The sequence below is a fragment of the Coenobita brevimanus genome, chromosome 18 (assembly GCF_032717465.1).
Source record: "Coenobita brevimanus isolate Jiangsu-jjx chromosome 18, ASM3271746v2, whole genome shotgun sequence".
In the NCBI taxonomy this organism is placed as follows: Eukaryota; Metazoa; Arthropoda; class Malacostraca; order Decapoda; family Coenobitidae; genus Coenobita; species Coenobita brevimanus.
The window spans coordinates 12,391,388-12,403,942 of NC_136971.1; positions in this window are offsets into that span (position 1 = coordinate 12,391,388).

Genomic DNA, 12,555 nt, shown 5'->3' on the forward strand with positions numbered 1-12,555 from the left:
TAAATCTGGTTATCCAATATTAACTCTGAACATATTTTTTAAAAATCTAGACATCCAGTTCAGCAGGCAAGAAAACGAACACCTTTGATAGCCGCATCCACATATGAAGTGTGCCAAGGAGTAGAGGTTAAGGGAATAAATGGTGGTTAACAGACCGTCCCTGAACGGTTATTGCCCATTGCTTTGCCCTGCCCCCACTGTGTCCTGTTTACTGCTATTCCGACACGCCTTAGGTACACAGAGGAATAGATAAGTACGACACGCACCTCAGGGAGACCCAGCACACGCCCAGACGCAAACCCCTGCGCTAGGCCTTGCCTTTCTTTGTCATATTTGCGGCTATTCCGGCATGACGCAGATACGTGGTCGACTAGAAGCACACCACATTCACCTCATACACAACCCGGACACACCCCAGACGCACACCAGACACACCATCAGTATCTCGTACCCCTCAACACTCTCTCTCACTTCTCATAAGCCTAAAAAAAGTTCAGTGACTTAGTGAGTGAGTGATTGACACAGTTAAGGACGCACGCTGGATTTAGCTGCTACTGTGGGGGTATCAGACAGTAAGTTTATGTGATGGAGAAGTGCTTAAAAACTGATTAAGGTAAGGTCAATCGACTTCGATCAAGCATATTACAAAGCGTACACAGTAGGAAAGAGACGATACTAACAGTGAAGAGAAAAATGAGTCTTACACAGCGTTGATCTAGGAACACAAACTCCAATGCAATCATTTCAATTAAAAAAAAAAAAAAAAAAAATTGAGACCGAAATAAAGAGCATAAAAACGGATGTAAATGAGATTAATCGTGTTCGATCAAGCACTTGTCGCTAATGGATGGAAAACGTCCCCAGCGAGCGTTTTGTCAACAGTGGCTTACCATGATATATGTCCCTCCTCATATCCGCTCCCCCCGCCCACTGCCGTCATATTCATACTCCCGTGAAATTTATCCCTCCCTGCTACTTTTTCCCTAAACACTCGTAGCATGAGGACGTGTTTTGTACTGTATTCTTGTTCCCTCTTATTCTTGCAGCCTACAGACGATTTTATTCTGCTCAGAGGACACGTTTGGATTTGGTGTGATTAGATATATTTTTCATTTGCCTTATTGTTATTGATTCTAATAAGGTAGATATAATCGTCTGGAGGTAGCCACAGTAAAGTTCAAGAAAACGTCATCAGAGTGAAAATGTTGACTATTACTACTCTTCCCCGCTTACGTCAATGACCCAATGGAATATACCTCTCTCACCTCTTTTAAATTACCTCTGTTATATTTTTACCTCCATTAAGCGTTCAGGTATCCTCCATTATATTTCTCAGTGTAGTCTTTTACTTACACACACACACACACACACACACACACACACACACACACACACACACACACACACATCTTTCAGCCTTCTGAAAATTTTCCTCCAAGAAATTTGACACCTTTGTGATATTTTTTTTTTTTCCCACAGTCTTGAGACCCTTCTACATGACATTCGTTTCCCCATATTAAACCTTATTATAACTAAGCTGAGTTGCGCTTCTCCAGGCAATGAATACACTGTGGAGCTTCATTCTTGATACCTTTACGCCAATTTATTTAGAAAAGGGAATAACTTTGCGGTAACATTTGGCCTCTATTATTTCTGCCTTGTGTAAATGTGAAATTCAACTAAATATGACCCGCCACTTAAGGCTTTACCCTCACGAAAGAATGTTTTTATTATTAGTCATCGTGATATTTTTCCTGAAAGTGATTTGGTTCCCTTTGTGTGTGTGTGTGTGTGTGTGTGTGTGTGTGTGTGTGTGTGTGTGTTTTGCTCGTTTACATTGATCCGTCCTAATGCTGCATGATGTTTGCCTTCATTAATGGTTCTGAATTATGTTTTTCCTATAGTCTTCCCATGAAATTCAGCTCATGATGGTTATAACACTAGTGAAAATAAATCACAAATTAATTCCATGAAAGCTACCTTAAGAACGTTGTGTCATGAATCTAATATCACGTGACATACACTCTACATTATGCCGTGTCGCTATTAAATGTTTCCCCTTGATATTTGCCTTCGTGAACAGTGTCCTGAGAAATACTGATAACATATTTCCAGTTGAAGTTAAGCCTCAATAAGCATCTCTGAAAATATCCTCCGAAATATGTCCCTTTGAAACTTCCCCAGTGATACAGGATATCCTTTTCAAACGTATAACCAGTAAATTTAATCTCTAAACGTTTTCAGTGAATATATCCATAAATTTAATCTTCTTGGAGCGTAACCCCGTGAAGTTTTTCCACGAAGTGTCACTGTGGACTTTCTTTTTTAAAACTGTTCTATCATTAGTGTTGTCTTCCTGAAGGGTTCGCTAGCAGTATACATCTCCTTTATCTTCTCATATATATTTACTGAGGAATTTTACAGCCAGAAGCGTCCGTCAGTGAACAGTTCTTCTTTAAATATTAGTTTCAGAAACATATTATCCCATGTGCTGTTTCTTTTCTCAACTATTTTCCCCATAAAGAAACAAAAACTTATAAAATCTTCTCTAGTGAATTATCCCCATAACATTCCCCCTTGACATATAAAGTTCCCTCGCCATCCAACCCATCCTTTGGTGGGTGGAGGGATGGGGAGGGGAGGGGAGGTGTATGGGCCTGTAGTTATAGGGGGTAGGAGGAAAACGGAGGAGATGGGGTAGAAATCGGAGTGGGTAGTAGGAGACGAGAGGTGAGGGATTGGAGTTGAAAGGATAGATGGGAGGGGGGGCAGTGAGGGAAGAGGAGGAGACGAGGGAGCTAGAGTTGGAGGGGAATTGGGAAAGGGGATGGGAGTGGGATAAAATTGGAATGGGTTGTAGGAGTGGAGATGGGAGAGAGGAGGCAGTGAGGCGCAAATGGAGGAGGCGAGGGAGCTAGAGTTGGAGGGACAGTGGGAAAGAGGATGGGAGGGGGATGATATTGGGTGGGGTTGTAGAAGTGGGGATGGGAGTGGAGGGGCATGAGGGAGTAATGGGAGTGGAATGGGGGAGGGGAAGTGTTATCATCGAGCACCGTAGACCTGATGGCCGATAATTGGAGAAGGTAATGACTGTGACTGCATATGAACGGGGTGCCTTTAATGTCGGACCGAACCAGCGCCACTGACCCGGAAATGACTCTCCCCACCTGACCTTGTACTTGACCTGACCTTGTGATTGACCCGACCTTGTGATTGACCCGACCTTGTGATTGACCTGGCTTTGTGACCAATATTTCTTGTGCTTGACCGTACCTAGTTGACAGTGTGGCTGATCGGATCCTGTGGGCGATGATTGACCTTGTGTTTTGAATGGTAACTTGACCCAGTATTAACCCACTAAGCCCCAGTTTTACGCCCATTTAGTCTCTATTTCAACCTCCCGACTTAAGCCCCCAGCTTTATTCTCCAGCTCGTGCTATAGTCCTTTTAATTTATCTTGGCCTAGATTTTCATCCTTTTGCAGCTTATTTCACTTAGCTCATTGACAGAATAAGGTAATGTTGTGGCTCTACATCCGTTTTTATAGTACTTCTTGACTTGCATCATAATCCAGTGTCATTTTGTATTCTGTATTCAAGGTGAAGAAGTGGCAACTTTAAGCCAAGTTAGTACGAAAAGGATATAGTAGGTCCCCAGTTTCAGTCCTAAATTTAATACCTAAATTTAAGCCCCAATTCCAGTAGTGCAGTTTAAGTTACCAGTATACTCACAAGCCCCACTCTGAGTCGATGTTTTAAGCCCCAATAGGTCCCCAGTTTAAGCCCCAGTAAGTCCCCAATTTAAGCCCCAGAATGTTCTCAGTTTAAGTCCCAGTAAGTCCCTAATTTAAGTCCCTGTAAGTCCCCATTTAAGCCCCAGTAAGTCCCCAATTTAAGCCCTAGTAAGTCATCAGTATAAACCTCCTGTGAGCGAGTCCCCAGTTTCAGTCCCCTCCTTGGCCCCTTCCGGAGTCCCCACACGGTACTCCTCGGAATGATGATTTAGCGTGGAGTGTTTGTCTTCCTGTTGAGGGAAGGAGGGACGGAAAGAGGGAGAAAGGAGTGGAGAGAGAGAGAGAGAGAGAGAGAGGGGGGGGGGGAGGAGGAAGACGAGAGACATGGAAGAAGGGCGCCGTAAAGAAGGCAGAACAAGAAGAAAAGGAAATGCAGACTTTCCTTTTCTTTCCCCCCTTCATCGTTATTTTTTCGTCTCATTTTTATCCATGCCATCGATCTGAACTGACCTTCGTATTATTTTGCTTACGTCTGTCTATCTGTCTATTTGTTTATCTGTCCGCCTACCTGTCTGTCTATCATTATTTATCTGTCTTTCCATCTCGCCTTTGGTATCGTTTCCAAAATTTTCTTCGTATATAAAAATTTTCCTCCATATGTTTCCAACATCGCCTTTTCCATCCTCTCACCCAGTATATTCGAGGGTCCTGCTCTTCATTATTTTCATTTTTCATTCTCCATTTATTCCATTATTCCTCATATTTCTTTCTATTCTTCCTTTACCTCACTTGCCTTGCTATTTTCGTCTGTGTATATCTTTGTGATGTTTTCCCGTCCACTCCACTCACTTTTCCCTCTTCTCCTGTTCCTTCCGCTGTCCTTCTCCCCTCTCACACACCCATCCGTCTCCCCATTCCATTCTCTTCCTTTGCCTTGTCTGTCCTTCCCTTCTGATTCATCCATTCCCTTCCTTACCCATCCCTTCCCTTTCACTACTCTCAACCCTTCCTCTCCCTCTCTTTCCCTCCCTCTCGCGCAGCTTCACTTCTCCTTCCTTTCCCCTCCATCCCATCTTTTCCCATTCTTCTTATACCCACATTTCTTATCCCGCACCTTCTCTTTCCTTCTCTTTTCACCAGTGCTCTCCCCTTCCCGTCCCTTCTCCTCCCATTTCTCTATTCTATCTGTTCCCTTCCTGCCTTTACCTCGCTTCTCTCCCTCTCCTTCCGTTTTCTCCGTTTTCCTTCCGTCTGTCCCTCGCCCTCCCGGCTCTCCGTCTTCCTCCTTGCACTCCGTCTTCCTCCCCGCTCTCAATCCTCCTTCCCTCTCTCTCTCTCCTTCTCTGTCCCTCTTCCTCCCTGGTCTCCCTCTCCCTCCCTTCTCTCTCTCTCCCCTCTCCCCTCCCTAACCTTTCCCCCTTCCCCCCCGTTGCGTGCCTTCGCCTCGTTCCGTCACCACGCCCTGTGATGACTCAATTGGCTGTCCAGGCTGGTTACTCACTCCTAATTGTCTACTCACGGAACAGGCAGAGAGAGAGAGAGAGAGAAAGAGATATCAGAGAGGAAGGGAATTGTTATTCTGGTACTTCTCGCTATTCCCATTATTATTTTTTTTCATTAAGGTAGCGGCCAGCATTTTCTTGCCCATAGTTTTGTTAATATTATTATTGGTGTTAACAATATTAATCGTTACTGTCTTTTATATTTACTGTTTTCATCAACCTTTAGGAGCACACGCATAATGGTTACGTAACATTCCAGGTTAATGAGATGTTTCAAAATTTCTATTTAAAAAAGACACATTTTTCAGATGACTTAATAATGGGATCCTATTTTGACCGGGTAGATGATAAAAATGTATATGAAAAATGCCGTCTAATAGCCTTATTTAAGGGGCGTAAGGGAGACGATGGGATTTTTTTTTTAGCTTCTCAAGAATTTATCAGGGGGTTTTGATGAGGGTGGGTGGAAGGGAAGATGAGAGAAGTGGAGATGGAAAGGGGTAAAGAAGGAAGGGTAGAGGGAGTGGAAGGAGAAGGGAGGAAAGGAGAAAGGAAGGAGGGAAGGAAGGATAAAAGAGAAAGTGGAATAGAAGATTTGAGGACTGAAGAAAGGGAAGAAAAAAGAAAGCAAAGGATGGGAAAATTAACAGAAGGAAAAGAGCGGAAACAGGAATAGAAGGATAGGGGAAGGGGAAATGAAAAGAGGAGGTTAGAAAATATCAAGACGAATGGAGAGAGGAAATGGGAAGAGAAAAATAAATAAGAAACAGGAAGAAGAGGAGAATCGGAAATAAAAAGAAGACTCGAGGAACAGTGCATGACAATTAGCCTGTTTGCTTTGGGGACATCTTTAATTTATTCCAAGTACTTTAGGTCGCTGTTATTTACCTCGGGATAGATTGTTGGTTGTGCAGAGGTCAGTGGCGGATATTTCCAAGCCATTCTGTTTACTAGGGCGTACATAAAATTCAGATAAACTCCATGGAAGTAAAATAAGAAATAACACAGGTCAATGTACTGGAAGAGTTATCGTACTAAATGCTGCAGAGTCTTTCTTATACGGAGAGTCGCTTAATACGGAAGAGGGTATTGATTCTGTATTCATTTCATCGTTCAAAAATCCCCCTTAAGCTGAACTGGATCGTCTGAAGGTACAAAAAATATATGAAATAATTATCTGATTGAAAGGGAAAAGTGTCTTTTTCATTTAGAGTCTCGGCTGAGTTTTACCTTGTTTCAGTAGTCTTGTTTCAGGGTTTGCATAAGGTGGTGTTTGTCTGGGTTCATCATTTTGCCTCAGTGTAATGATGTATCGGCATGAGAGAGAGAAAGAGAGAGAGAGAGAGAGAGAGAGAGAGAGAGACAGACAGACAGACAGACAGACAGACAGAATATCGAAAAAAGGTTAAAACAAAGTTGATTAAACAGACGTGAAGACAAGAAAATGAAGAAAACAATCTGAGAAAAAAGGAAAGAAAATAATATCAGTCTTCACGGTCCTTTTCTTATTCCTTCCCTCTCACCTTCTCCATTATTCAGTTTTCTGTTGTCTACCTTTTTTAAGCATTATTATTTTCCCTCCTCTTCACTTCATCTTCTTTTTTCTCCATCAGCTTCATCTCCTTTAAATATTCGTTCTTCCTCATAAGTTTCCTTCAAGGGTTCCCTCCCCATCACCCTTTACTCTCCCTCCATTCCATCCCTTCTAGTTCCATTGTATACCTAACCCCCCCCTCTCTCTCTCTCTCTCTCTCTCTCTCTCTCTCTCTCTTGTATCCTTTTTCACATGCTTCTCCCAGTTTGCTCATCGTTTATTTCTGAAAGCGTTTCCGTTCCCACATTTTTCCGAGTTATATTTTAATTTATAACGCTATAAACATAGTTTCCTTAGTGCTTCCTTTTTTTCTTTTTTTTTGCGTGTTAGCTAATAATTTCTCTGCCGCTGTTTATTTTTTCGGCAGGAGTATAACTTGCTAAAGTCAGGCTGCCAGTACATATATATATATATATATATATATATATATATTTTTTTTTTATATATATATTTATATATATATATATTTATATATATTTGTGTGTGTGTGTGTGTGTGTGTGTGTGTGTGTGTGTGTGTGTGTTTGTGTGTGTGTGTGTGTAAATGTAAATTATTAATATATATCGTGTTTTTAAGAACATTAAGAGTAATACCTATAAGAACTGGATGGGCATTCAGTGGAGCGGATCTCTCCGACAAAGGCAACGTAATTTCCAAACCATTTTTCATAATGGGATAGGTTTTCTAATCACTAAGTGCTTAGCAAAAAGTGTTTTCCGGATCCAGAAAATGTAATACGATCCGGATCGGTCCCAAAAGTTAATTGATTGTTCCCTGACACATGGGCTATCTACTCACCAAATTTGATCCAAATCTCTCTCCTAGTTTTTCAGGAATCCTGCTAGCAGACAAAGAGACTAAGAAAGAAACGAACAAACGCAGGGTGAAATCATACTCACCTTGTCGGAGGGAATAATAGTAATAATACGTACATACATACACACATGCATCATTTTGTCTTGTGTTGCCCCGTAAGGAGCGTAGTAGCCCGATGCTAGGCAAGTTGGTCCTGACATTCAAGATGAGAGTGACCAGCCTCACTCATCCCTGAGTGGGAATAATAATAATAATAATAGTAATAATAATAATAGTAATAAAAATGATAATAATAATAATAATAGTAGGATGATCATGATGATAAAAATGTATAATTTTGTTTTTTGCCGCCGCGATACCGAAGCTGGTATTGTTTTCAATTGTGTGTGTGTTTTTTTTTTCATGTGTCTATTAACACAAATACTTCACAACCGCTCAAGATATCATCACGAAATTTTACAGGTGTGTAGTAGGGATGCAAATCTAGGACGAGTTCGAAATTGGTGAAAGTAGGTCACGGTCAAGGTCACATTCCGAGCCGCGCTAGATAGGTATCGGCTCGCGGCTGGTGTGAGTCCCTCCTTGGGGAGCCCTCTAGTTGTGTTTACTGGTATGTCATCATTTGTCAGCTGTTTGTTTCTTTCCAGTGCTTTGGGCTTCACTAGTGTCCATAGCATAATGTTTGCATTATTAATGGACAATAAGTTCATTAGTTACTAGAGTTTTAGGTAGCTGAAGAGTATCATCTAATAAAATCCTTATGTGTCCCAGTGTACAACGAAAATCGTAGTGAATAATGATAGCGATGAGTGATAGAGTAAGACCAATTTTTTGTGAATTTTTAAACTATATCTTCTTTTGGATGGGCAACTGTGACAATAAAATTTTTTAGGAATATAGAAACAGTGCATTTTTTTTTTTTTTTTTTTTTTTTTAGGGACATGTAAAATTTAATTTTTATGTGTGTGGAACATTAAAAGAAACTTTTTTTTTAAGCGCCATTTATATGGGTCGTCAAAATGCAGCACTTTTGTGGAACGTTGAAAAATGCTATTTGTGTGAACGAACATTGAAGAAACATCAATTTTTTGCGGATATGATAAGAATATCACTTTGAAGGAGTTTGAAAAAAAATTAAAATTTTTATGGATACGAAAATTTTCTATTTTTTTTTAATGTGGAATATGACGGAATAAAAATATTTTGTTGGACATTAAAAGCAATACCGTTTTTTGAGGGACAAAAAAATATACTATCGTTTGTGAGGAATAAAAAAAAAAAAATTGCCTTTTGTGAGAGATATTACAAACAGTATCCAGTTTTGTGAAGGATATGAAAATTGTAGCTTCCAGTTTGAGGACGTGTAAAGCAATGCAGATGGTTTTGGGTATCATAAAAAATATCATTTTCGTGACAAAAAAAAAAAAAAAGTTTTTAGGTCGTGTAAAAGTGCAGTTTATGTAGGACAAAATACACATTTTTGTGTTTAAAAAAAAAAAAAAAAAAAAAAAAAGGAGGGCGAAGACTTTTTTAGTCTGGTATTTGAAAGTTCAAATTTGTGTGTACGATATGAATGACAGGAACATTCAGTGTGCCAAGATTTATATAGAGTACGGTACTCTTTAATGCATATGAAAACATGCTTCTGTGGAACACCTTTAACCAGTTCATTACTGTAAACTCTCTTATGTTTTACACTATCCAGACGATTGAATCTTGCACTCTCAAAATCCTGTGACACATCCTTATCTGAATACAATCGCCATTCAGTAGCCAAAATTTAACAGAGTTGACACGACCAGAAGATTAATTTATGGGAGGACGTCATTCAGTGAAGGTGCTTGAAAAATATATTTATCAGACTATTTCACCAAGAAAAGGTCTCCCCGGAGATTAAAAATAATTAAATGAAACACTAATGATAACAAAAGTAGCAGCAACAACAACAACAACAGCGACAATAATAATAATAATATTAATAATAATAATAATCTGTTCGTAGCGATAGGGAAAAATGTCATCGTTGGGCTGAACTAATCAGTCATTCCTGGCGGATACTAATAGTATTAATAATAATAACAGGGATAGTAGTAATAATAATAATAATAATAATAATAATAATAATAATAATCAGTTCGCAGCGAGGACAAAAATGTCATCGCTGGGCTGACCTATTTAATCACTGGCAGATGACGCGCCGTGTATTTTTAATTCTTGTTATCTTTGGCCGATATTTTCAGATTAGGGAAGGCCTTTTGAGCTTGAAGAATTAAGTATCGCCATAACTAGCCCCGCTGGTCCTAGAAATCCTTCTGAAGACCAAGAAAAGTGTCTGGTGAAAGCAGGAACGAAGAAGGGAAGCGGCCATGATAGTGAAGGGGTAAAAATAGTGAACAAGCAAGGTATTGCAAGGCTTTAAAATTGTGTGCCGAGAGAGTGGGAGGGGGAAAAATAAAAAGTTATATATTTTGTAAGAACGTCGGATTACGCTGCAAGTTTTATGCTGTAAAGGTGAAAGGTTTATGGCCTATATTTTTACTGGGTAGATTTTTCAGCTGACTCAGGCCACCATTAAACGATTTTTTATTCAAGTCATGAAGGACCTGTAACGATCTCAGGCTTCCACGACTTTAAGGTAGCTGAATAAAATCGTCCGGCGTTAGTTGGAATAGAAGACTGAGAGTTATCCTGACCATGAGAGGGATAACAGTGCAAGGGTTAAAGGGGGCTGTGTTTAATTCCTCCAGTTGGAAAAGGCTCCTAAACTGAATTCAATAGTTTTGTGGGAGTTAGGCTGTGGAAGGCGTCATCTTAGTGCTCTAAATGTGAGGCCAGGATCACTGTAGCACTTTTCTGCGTTAGACGCGATATTTTTGCTAGAAGTAGTGTGTGTGTGTATGTGTATGTGTGTGTGTGTGTGTGTGTGTGTGTGTGTGTGTGTGTGTGTGTGTGTGTGTGTGTGTGTGTTCGTCATATTGTTGTACTTATTATTTCCCGGTACAAGTTTGCCAATATAAAGTTGGGAGGCGCCGTAGGGTTTGCCAGTGCAATATGCAACACTCCAATATGCAACTCTACCAACAAAAAAAAAAAAAAAAAAAAGTTGCGTTTAATGTTCATCAGTATCTGTCTATCTGTCTCTCTGTCAATTTACCTGTCTTCCGGTATCTATGAATCTGTAGTCTATATGTACCTATTTCCATCTATCTATCTGTCTGTGTATGTATTTATGCTGCTGTTACGCTGCCATTATCTTTTAGTGTAATTATTCAGTCATGTATTTGTCTGTCTGTCTGTCTGTCTGCTCGTATCTGTCTATATGCCTGTCTGTGTCCGTCAGTGAAAGTTTCTTAGCTTTTGATGGCTTTTTATCACTTTTCCTGCTCACGTTCTTATTGTTTTCCCACTTTTGTTACAATTGAATTAGGAACAAAAGGCACATGTTTCATTTTCTTTCGTCTTCCTGTTATAGCTTTTTTCATATGGTTTCGTTCACCCATTTTTAAGAGGTTGGGTGTAGGGACTGTGTTTTCGAGGCATAGTTTCTTTCTTTTTTTCTTTTACCTTTTTTGATGGATGTGACGGTGTGAAATTGGCAGTGATTGGTCCTTCGTTCGCGATATTAAAAGAGAGAGAGAGAGAGAGAGAGAGAGAGAGAGAGAGAGAGAGAGAGAGAGAGAGATGAAGAAAAGTGAGGGAACTTTGCCGAAAGAGAAAATGGATGGAAAGTTAAGGGAGAAAAACCGAAAGGAATGAAGTGTGTGTGTGTGTGTGTGTGTGTGTGTGTGAGAGAGAGAGAGAGAGAGAGAGAGAGAGAGAGAGAGACCTTGATTCCATACCAGATGAGTAAATAATATTGTCCCCAATTAAGTGAAACAACATCATTCTTAAATCGACAGTGCTGTATATGTAGTGTGGAAAAAAAAATAATATATCTGAAACTGTAACAGTGTAACTCATAACTATTTTTGACACTAATCCTTGCTGCCACCAAGCGATTTTACTCACCTTAGGAACGTTTCATTATATTGCGGGATTTTATGAATGCTGTAATCCCTTCCCGTTCAAAATGTCTGGCCTAAGTTGCATAAAATCCCCATAAGAAGGCATGAAGGAAATGAAAGACGTCCCCGGCTTAGTGAGTTTAGGGCCAAGTAGAAAATTCCGGTTCGTGTGCTAATTATTGAAGCTTTCCATGTACATAATATTATTTCACATGATTAAAGTAATAACCATCGCAGCGAGTCATTTTACCCTGTGATATATTTCATAGATTGGACTTCGATGTTTGACGTGTTCTCTGTTGATCACTCAGTACAGAGAAGACTTATTGGTTATATTCTTGCTACGGCATCTTCTTTGGGTACACCTTGTAGTAAAGAAGTTAATTAATGAAGGTTGAATTTAATCCCCTTCTGTACAAAAAATGTTGAGTAAATAAATAAAAGTGCCTTTAAATAACGAGCATGAAAATAAAAGTGCTTGTAGAGAAAGGTGTAAAGAATTTCCCTGGACGACCAATTTTAGGAGAGGTTGTTGTACGAACATGCCAAAATGTCTGGTTTATTTACTGGGGTCGTTGGTGGGTACGGAGCATCTTATTACTAGGTTGTGCTCTTAACAACACAACGCCGCACAACACTACATTACACTACACTACACTACACTACACTACACTACACTGCTCATCTTTGAGATACACCACACCATACCACTACACTACACTACACTACATGACGCTACACTACACTACATTGCTCTCCTTTGAGATACACCACACCACTACACTACACTGCACTACACTACACTACACTACACTACACTACACTTTCTTCTGGTAGGGTACACTACACATTACATTATGCATACTCTGTGCGAGAATACACTTCGCAACGCTACACAACACTACT